This window comes from Salvia miltiorrhiza, chromosome 5 (genome assembly GCF_028751815.1).
Source record: "Salvia miltiorrhiza cultivar Shanhuang (shh) chromosome 5, IMPLAD_Smil_shh, whole genome shotgun sequence".
Classification (NCBI taxonomy): domain Eukaryota; kingdom Viridiplantae; phylum Streptophyta; class Magnoliopsida; order Lamiales; family Lamiaceae; genus Salvia; species Salvia miltiorrhiza.
This window is the reverse complement of record NC_080391.1, coordinates 36275075-36285355: the sequence shown is the minus strand read 5'-3', so window position 1 is coordinate 36285355 and position 10281 is coordinate 36275075. Positions and strand designations below refer to the sequence as shown.

The 10281-nt window shown below is 34.0% G+C and overlaps 2 long non-coding RNA genes across 4 annotated transcripts; one reads left to right on the top strand and one right to left on the bottom strand.

Moving 5' to 3' along the window:
• Positions 1 to 257: 257 nt before the first annotated feature.
• LOC130987038 (uncharacterized) lies at positions 258 to 3241 on the bottom strand. 2 transcript variants are annotated; one of them, XR_009089545.1, is made up of 4 exons: positions 3020 to 3241; positions 1682 to 1744; positions 733 to 1203; positions 258 to 617 (listed from the first exon to the last, which is right to left on the bottom strand). It is a non-coding gene; the product is annotated as an uncharacterized LOC130987038 (long non-coding RNA). The 2 variants fall into 2 exon arrangements; XR_009089544.1 differs by having other exon boundaries at positions 733 to 3235.
• Positions 3242 to 3405: 164 nt separating this feature from the next.
• Positions 3406 to 8051, top strand: LOC130987039 (uncharacterized). 2 transcript variants are annotated; one of them, XR_009089547.1, is made up of 3 exons: positions 3406 to 3652; positions 5313 to 5439; positions 7783 to 8051. It is a non-coding gene; the product is annotated as an uncharacterized LOC130987039 (long non-coding RNA). The 2 variants fall into 2 exon arrangements; XR_009089546.1 differs by having other exon boundaries at positions 3443 to 3652; positions 5313 to 6277; positions 6364 to 8051.
• The last annotated feature ends 2230 nt before the right edge of the window (positions 8052 to 10281 follow it).

The following is a 10281-nucleotide window of genomic DNA, read 5'->3' as shown; positions in this document are numbered from 1 at the left end:
TCGAGCCAAGCTCGAACACCCGAATATTTAAACGAGCCAAGCTCAAGCCCACTGGTATTCAGCTCGGCTCGACTCGTTTACAGCCCTACTAACGTCAACTCAGCCAAGACATGCTTTTCCCATTACCTCACTTAACATGAAACTTCTGATTATCATTTTCATTATACACTCTCATGTCTCTCTATCCAAGTTAATCTCAATAGGGGGGGAGGGGGAAACACATGTAGCAGGTGCTTAGCTTATGAAGGGCAATGGGATTGGTAATAGTGCACTCGTAGTGGAAAAACATTATAAATATACTTTCACATTGAAACACTGAATAGAAATTGAATCGGTCTCTATAAGCTACTCTGTTTTGGTTGGATAATATGAAATGAACGAATAATCACCAAATTCTTTAGCAACATTTACTGCTACTATATTAGCCTCGTTGTTGATCATTTGCCTCTGTTCCTCACTGGGAGTAAAATTTGAAGAGTGTATGAAAACAAAATACCTCTTGAATGATCAAAATGCACTCTATATTAGTCATTAGCCACATAAAAGAAAAAAAGAACTTGTCTGTAAGCCAAGTGACCTGATCTACCCATGCGTCCGAGAAAGATGGTCGGCCGGACCTATTAACAAATAAAGTTCATAATCATCAGTGAATTTTGTATGAGAACATATAGGACTTTACTGTCATATGAAAGAGAAAACGTTATTCAGCTTATTCAAGCTGCATTCTTGCACCTGCTAAGGCTAATGACCTCAATGCCCTTTGACACTGCAGCTTTGCATATTGTTGTACCATTGCGGTCTTTTTGTCACAGCCCGACCTAAGCTAGTGTATAGTTAAGCCGGGGAAAAGTGTGACCGGGAAACGGAGAAAGAAAATGGAAAATAAAAGAGGTTTCAATAAAAATAATCATCTTGCTTAAACAATATTTTACCATAATGTTTGGTAATCATAAACAATCACTTTTAAAACTCACGAGTAGACAACTTACAATAACACAACGACAAGTTGTCTAAGTGACATAATTCTCGAAGCTATTGGTTTAAAAATCTGTACAACACATCAAATAAGTAAAGTACATTAAGTGTTGCAGCGAAAATAACTCAAGTGGATTACATGTATGAGGACATGAAATCTTGAGCCTAATTTAACACATTAACATCAAGACTTTGCTCTGCTCGCTTCCATCTGCATCACAGCTTAACCTGCATATTGAGAAACATATGCAGGGCTGAGTACCAAAAAGCACTCAATGGTCATGCCGAAATAACTTTAAAGCTTGCTCTTAGAGCTATATATTGAACTTGCCATCTCAAGCATCACACATGAGCTTTATTTAAATAACATGTGCATGCAAAAACTGTAAAACTTCTCTGTAATCATCATAACATCATATACGTCTGCAGATAATTAACATGTATGTACCATATCTACGCATCATATAACTTTAAGGGTTGAGAAGTAGGCCTCCTTCTCAAACACGATGACAAGCTAACTCAAAGGTTAACTGTCAACTCTGTGTACACAAATCCTGACTCGCTCAGGACCCGAATTCGTTCTTCTATGTAGATGGTATCGTATAAATCTCAAATATTGGCAAGTCGATAACTTGAAAATAAATGCATACACTTAAACCTCATATAATAAAGTATGCATCTTTTCTTCTTGAGTTAGTAAGCCCACCTGATACTCTTAATGAAATAGCAGTCCTTGCCTGTTTACTTTATGTTTCCACTCGAACCTTCACTATAATGAGGTGCCCACGTAAGATTAGATAACAATAAGTAAATAGAAAATAAATCTTGAATGAAACTTCTATCGCTTGAAAGTTGCATCCTCTAATCTGAGTATTCTACTTTTATGGACTTAATTAACTAAAAGCAAACAGTAACATCATATCTCTTGGGATATCTCAAGTTGAAAAAGTTTAAGATCAAACTAATCCATTCTATATAGATTAGCTTACAATTAATAACTAAAACATCAATTCAAGAATTGACCAATGACTTAAGCATAGTTCTACTCAACTATCCCAAGTAAGTAACTTCAAATATGTAATCATATACGAATCTCAACTTTGAAATATCATATAAAATCAACCTCTTTAAAGAAAAATACAAGCTTTACATTTTTAGAAATATCTCAAAGTCTATTTTTATTAGAAAGTTACAAAAATACAATACATCAAGTGTATACGAAATTATCTCACAAAAGGCAGAATCTGCCACAAACCTTGCTGCTTCGCGCAGTACTTTTCAGAAAATAATTTAGCATATCTAATGGTCTTGGATTTAGCTGGAATTTTGTAGAGAACGACTACACATGATGAAGTTATTACAGTAAAAATTTCAAGTTATTTGGACTACGAAAATATTATCAAAAGTACCCCGAAACATACTGTTCTGTCCAACCCGAAAACTGACAGCAATGCTCATTGACATATTACTCATATTTTTCTCAAATAAAAGCTATAGGAACTCAAATACATCATCTTAATACACATTAGCATGCTTTAGCTTAACTTAATTCATGTTCAACACATCAACATAGCATGCTTAATATCCTCCAATTATTATCATATAATCTCATTTTACAACTCAAAGAGTACAATTACACAAGCATCAAACATGTAGCTATCTTATATCAAGAATTCCCAAATTCATTGAAACTAAACTATTAGAAAATCATGATTTCTTGCAAATAAAAACTCAACTAAATCTCAATGATTCCCAAACAAACATATAAATATATATACGCAGCCAATTGATGGAAATAAAGAAGATGAAATTCTAGGGTTCTTGAGGGGGGTCAAAAATCGAAGCTTTGGGGTAGGGTTTTGATTTCTTTCATCATACTACTTAATTCTAAACAATAACTAACTTGAAACATGTAGTAATCAACATGATACAAGAGCAAATCGTTTTCTTCCCCAACAGCCTATTTTTTGAAATAACATAAAGAAGACAGAGGAGAATTTCCTTTAATTCCACTATCAATAAGGTTTAATCCAAGAGCTCTTACCTTAGATACGTTCTTGGAGCTTGGCTAGAAAAGAGAAAAACACAAAATGAAGAAAGGGGAATGAACGGAGACTTGCAAGGGAAGAAGAAAATATTTGGCTTTTCTCATAAATCTTGTTTGGCGGCTGCCCTAACAAGAATTAAAATAATTTGAACCATATAATTCCTTAAAGCCTACGAAAGGCTTGATCATTATCCAAGTATGAAAAACACACACACATATATATATATATATAGGGGCGCGCTCCACTGACCCCTATATAAATGTTAAAACTAAGATAAAATATATACCATAGGATCTTATAGATCCAACGGCCAATCTTAATTTGGGAGATTAAAACCGAATTTTATTGTTTAGTTATTTTAGATGTGTTCACACTAAGATAAGGAGTTTTCAGTCATTTTTTCGTTGACCCCTAAAAAATCGTCCCACCCACTTCCTCGATTCCCGGATATAATTAATGAATAGATTTACATTTACCTATCAATTATTTTACTCCCACCGCAAATGAATAGGAAGCAAATTCATAAGTTTTTTTTTACTTTTCTTTCGTGGTGAGTAGAACTAGGGCTTCATCCAATTAGGTCGAGTAGTGAAGATGAAGATCTTCGTAGTGAACAGGAGGCGTGAACAGTAAGTTGCGATGAAAAGGATTTTTTTTTTGGTTTTTCAATCGTTTATTTATTCCAGAATTTTCGAATCCCATTTTGTTCAACACGATCTGTACAATCGATTAACTGCGGTTATTTTTTTCACTTTTGAAAGAGTTGATCTGGTTGAAAAAGAGGTGAAAATAGTGTGTTCATAAAAAACGCAGAGGTTTGTTGTTATCAGTGTTGTGTTTTTTTGTTTAAAGTTGTGATTTTTTTTCAATGCTATGCAAATGGATGTGGAAAAAGAATTCTCTTTTTTCTTGATTTTATTGCTTTTTTGTGAATGTCCTTTTTGATTTGCTGGGATGCTATTGCTTTTCAAAAAATTTATGATTTGTATAGATGGTTAAATATTTTTATATTCTAATTAGTTATTGTTAGTTCATTGCACTTCACATCCCAACCTGCTGCCAAATCGTCCCTACCAAGTGCTCAACTGGAACACTGAAAACAAACTAAGAATAGAGAAGAAATCTGCACACAAACTGCTCGATAAAAGGTTAGAAAGAGAATACAATAAGAAAAGAGAAGAAAGAGATTGTGCACAACAAGTAAAAATAATATTTTTAATGTGGATAATATATGTTGGGAAGCAATTCATTTTCTTTTAGAGTATAAATGAATTCTTTCTATTTTTTCTCCTAGTGAATATGACTTAGATTTTTTTGGCTGTGAAAGAGTTATTGTTCAATGAATGGGGTGTTTTATTCTGAAATTTTTATGTTGCTTATTCTAAAAGAGTTACATTTTTTTTGCTTATTTGTGCATTTATTTGTTTCTGGATTTAATTTATGATATCTGGTGTGGTTTTAAATGGTGGATGTATTTAGTTCATATAATATATAATTTTATTCAATAGGTTAAAATTCTTGTGCATTAGCATTTAGTTTTAGTGCATCTAATTTTGTTCACGAGCATATCCTATAAAAGTAGTTAATAATCTAGGTTGAATCTTTCATCACTAGGCGAGGGAGTTGTTTGATTATTAAATGTGAACTTGGTCTTGTGAAATTATTTGCATATTGATTTTAATTATGAAACCTGGTATGGCCTATTTACTGTATTTATTTAGTTATCCTAAATATTAAATATATTCATCTGTTAAGGATTCTTATGCATTATGCATGATATGTTTTTAGTGTATGTGAATGTGTTCATGATCATATATAAAGTAAACAATATTTAATGTAGGTTGAATCTTGCATCACTTGGACATGAGCTATTTGATTAATAAATGTGAACTTGTTCTTGTGCATTTATTTGCAGTTGGATTTTAATTATGATAATTGATAATTGATTTTGCTTTTTTTTGTAAAGATATATAGTTCACATAAATATTATTTTTAAAATCAAAACATATCGTTTAGTTTCGATATTCGTCGTGCATCGCACGGATGGGAGTACTAGGTTGATTAATAAATGTGAACTTGTTCTTGTCCATTTATTTGCAGCTGGATTTTAATTATGATAATTGATTTTGCTTCTTTTTTTGTAAAGATATATAGTTCACATAAATATTATTTTTATTTATTAGTTGATAATTCTTATGCTTTAAGATATGTCTAGTCCTTTTGAATGATCTATCCATGTGCATTAATAATGAAGTCACTTATATTAATGAGTTGTTTGGTCATGTGTAGAAAAAAACTTGAAGGACATATCCGAGGACGAAGAGAGTTCAGATGATAATTTTGTTGCCGTGCATCCAAGAGTTCAAATTGCGAGCCTAATGGATGTACAGTGCAAGCGAAGAGGATTGAATGATGAGTAAGTGTGCAATGATGTAACAACCCGCTCTTTTATCAGTATTTAATTCCAGTATTGCGTGTTTATTTATCTATCTGCTAGTAAATGAAGCACCTTATGATTTCAACTATGTTTCTGAATTACGTATTTTGGAGACAGAGTCACTACACTAGCAGTATGCATTTTTATTTATCTTCGCGTGTTTAAGACCGCGACGAGAATCTTTGAGTCGATGAATTATTATTACTCAGTTATAACCAACTTAGCGAAGTTGTGTTATTTATTAATAAAGATGGAGTTTATTTCATGTTGTTACTTAAGTCGTGAATTATTTCCGACTTTGAAGCTAATTAAATCTACGGATTTAATTTAAGTATTAGAATGACGAACGAATTAAATCTACGGATTTAATTTAGCATTTATCGATTTTAGCAAACACGAAACCAGTATTTCTAATACAGAGAAACCAACACTGAAGGGTTTTATTTTAGATCTTTTATTTAGATCACATCACACGCCCACCCTACACCTCTCTACGTCTGCCACATCCTAGATTTAAGGAAAAGAAGGAAAAAAGGGTGAGAAAGGTGTGCTGCAGCAGCAGCTCTTCCCCATGCAACAAGCCATGCCCAAGTACACCTAACATGTCAGTTCAGCCACACTACAACCATGCTCCTCCTTTTAGCACTCAAGTGCACATCAACCGAGCTCCAAGTATAAATTCACTCTTCAATCCTTGAGCCACCCCTTTCTCCTTTCAACACTTAGAATTTTCAGCAGCAACAACAAGAAGTTTCATCTCTCTCGACGCCTCGCACGAAGGGGAGTAGAGCGAGATTCTTGCTGCGACTTGAACAAGGTAAAAACTCGGCTTATTTTTCCTTCCCTCGCCATGTTTCTTTCCACCTATTTTCGGCATAACAACAACAGCCATTTCATTTTCAGTTTGCACCTCGATGCTAAAAAAAGCGAGAGAGAAACCATCGTTCTTTACCCAACCAAAGCACGCGATATATCAAGGTAACCTTCGACCTCTGTTGCTACTCCAATCGGCATGAATCACACTCGCAGAAATCATGTTTTATGGGCTGTAAACGAATGAACAAAAAGCATGTTAAGTCACGTTTTTGTGGAACCTACAACTTGAAACCTCGATGAACGACGAGAACTTTAGCTTTAAACGTAGACGAACGTGAATAATCATAGCATGCTCACATAGAGATTAAGGTCTGTATACGAGTGAAAATCGAGGCGAGATAAGGACAGAGAATTCTAGTTTTGGAAACTGGAGTCCCCGTCGTTCTTCCCAGAGCAGAGGAATGGCCAGAGGAATGACCAGAGCAGAGCGGAGAAAATGCCAGACCAGAGAAATGGTCTCGCCAAAGGAATCACTTCGCCAGAGGAATCACTTCGCCAGAGGAATCACTTTCACCAGAGGAATCGTTCCTCGCCAGAGGAATCACTTCGCCACAGAGCTAACTCAGCCAGAGCTGACTTAGAGGCCAGAGCTGACCTCCAGAGCAGAAAGCGAGGAAGCAGAGCAGACCGAGAGAGAGAGAGAGAGAGAGGGAGAGAAAGAGAAGAGAACATAAGGTGTTTAAATCTTTATTATTTTCTTTCCCTTGCTTACACGAAGGGAGATTATTATATTTTTACTGGCAGTTTAGAACACCCTAATGAGAACGAATCAATGTAGTTAATTACTTGACTTCATGGGACGGAACCTAGTTGGGTTAATTGTTTAATAAAAAGGAATATGAGCCATGCATAATTACATTACGCATCCTCATTTATTTGAGAATTTCCTCGGACTAAGACCTTACGTTATTCTTTTCCGAATCAAGGTTGAATGCAAGAGTTTAAGGCTTAGTCGTGAGTCTCCACTACCAGGTGGGCTTTCTTACATATAAACTAAAACCATATAGTAGAATTGTTAAGACTTTATCCTTATGAATTTGAATGATGTTGTCAATGCCTAAAATACTTTATGTTTTGTTATTAATTGCCTATCTGATGTTAATCGAATTCGGATTCCGGATGGGACCGCAAATCCCTTCGGAATTAGTGTACACCCTTGTGATCGTGAGTCATCTAGCGGGTTGGCCGATCATAGTGACCGTAGAGGGAGGCCTCCCTCTCGGCACGAGTTACTGATATGGTGATTAATGATATTAAAATGCCTGCGCGGGTTATTGATGAAAGAAATGATGTTATTTTAGGTAAATACGAGTCTTTAAAGGAAAACCCTCGTATCTTACTACTGTTAAGGGCTTGACAATAAAATATTATGCATGTATGTAAATTTCGGCAAGTGTCCACTAAGTACTCCCGTACTTAGCCCTGCATGTATTTTTAAATGTGCAGGTTGAGCTGTGATCGGGGATGTAGTATGCAAGCGGAGCTTTTGTCAATCTAGGACGAGAACCTCAGAGTGGAGTATATGTCTTCATACATATACTCAAATTGTTGTTTTTCCGCTGCGAACACTGATTACGAAAAGATATTATGTCATTTGTCAAACAATATGTATTATTTAACAATGTACTTGAACTCATTGAGTACCCTTTTGGATAATATTATGTACGGTCCCCTTGTGGCCTTTGTTAATATCTAGTTTTTGAATGTTTCCCTTATACAAAGTCGAGTCATCAAGAAGCTAAGCATGTCCCTTTCTAATCCCGCTCCTAAATCCCCTCCCCTAGTCGCGGTTTCCCCGAATTTGCTATCCTTAGCAAGTGCGGTCGTGACAAATGACTTATGGATATGCACTAATTAGAAGTGGTTTAAAGATTGTCACATTGATGTTGAATTTGCTTTGGAAACTCCATGTTCAAACATGTGTTTTAAAACAATTAGTAGGTAGTATCATTTATTTTATCAGGTGGCCAGTTCAACAATGTGATTAATGTGTATACAAATTTATTTATTCGTATTACGTTGAATATTGTCAAATTCTTGTTAAATATCAAACAAAATTCTAATGAATATGTCTTCTTTGTAGATGAATATAAATTTACTTCTAAATTCAGAACACACGAAAAATATACAAACCCGAGAGAAAATCATATATGCAATAGTAATTCATATGAACAAACTATGATTTGCAAACGAATAAGAAACGACGTTTGCATATGAAAATATATTAACTCTTTTTGAAAAACATTTTATAACACAACATTCATTGTGTCACTCATCTCAAATCAACATAAAAATTATGGCTATTTATGTACAGTAAGTTGGTGAAGCTTGGATTTGTTGATATAATTAATTATTGTTTGAAGGAGGAAACTTACCATTGAACAAAGGCAGCGAAATACGAAGGTCAGCGCAAGTTTGAAAGTTTGAAACTAATAAAAAAAATTCATTTTAAGCTTTTAATATTATTGTGTATGTATATGTTATTACTTTTTGGTATTCATTCACTCTGTTCTAAACTTTATTCATTTGAATACACATGTCGTGCATTTGAGTGATTATTAAAATAGTGACATCATTATGGTCCCTTATGTGTAGAGGAAAGTTCAGAGGACATAACTGAGGGCGATGAGAGTTAAGAGGATTCTGATTTTGACGTTGTGCACCTGAGAGTTCAAATTGCAAACCTCATGAATGTACGGTGCAAACGAAGAGGTGTGAAGGACGACTTTTCGAAGAAAAAAAGGGTTAGTAAACACGAACTTTACGGCATCACTCTTCCACAAGATGAGTTTGATTAACGAAGTTCAAAAACAGGCTGTACGTGATATGGAATTTTGGCCCGTCTTGCAGCTAGGTGTCGGAAAATTGCCTAAAAAGCTAACTTTGTGGGTTGTTGAGCGTTTCATCGGCAAGAGTTGTGCGATAGAGGTGGGTGGTAATGCAGGAAATAGAATTGACGAAGATGACATGTATCGAGTCTATGGTTTTTCGAAGGGGGAGAAGGAGATTAAGTTATTCACAAGAAAAGATCAAAGTCCTTTGTTCGATGAGTGGTTGTCATTTTTTGAATAAGTGTGCAATGACTTATAAGTATGCACTAATTATAAGTGGTTTAGACACTGTCATGTTGATGTTGAATTTGCCTTTGATACTCAATATTCATGATTGAATTTGCTTTTAATACTCATTGTTCAAAATTTTGTTTATTTTGTATACTTAATGTTATCAAAATTGATGGTCGAATAGTATTACATTATTGATAAATAATACAGAATACTAATGAATAGTGTTTATGTGAAAGTGAATATAAATATAATGTTATGAATATTTTGCACGAATTTAAATTTTCGAATAAGTGTGCAATGACTCATTAATATGAACAAATAACAAGTGGTTTACAGACACTGAAGTTGTTTTTGAATTTTCTTTTGATACTCAATGTTCGAACATTTGTTTATTTAGAATACTTAATATAACAAACATTAGTCGTTGAATAGTATTACATTATTGATAAATAATGTTGGATACTAATAAATACGATAAAGTGAAGATAAGCTTATTAAAAATAATTAATTAAAAACGACAAAGATATGTATCAAGTATTAATGTATCAACTAAAAGTTAACGTAAATAAAATAATAATTTAGATATGAAAACGTATAAGATATAAAAAGAATCTAAAACATATATGGAAAAATTAACAATGACAAATTTAAACTTTATGGAATTAAATAATAAACAAAATCAGAAAAAAAATCTAGCCATACGATTGAAAAAATAAACGCACCAGATTGTGCCCTAGATCTCACTAAAATTAGGGGGTCTCATTGGAGCAGCCCCCTATATATATATATATATAGAGAGAGAGAGAGAGAGAGAGAGAGAGAGAGTTACTACATCACTCAATTAACATTAATGTAATATTCCTAACATTTTCAACTATAT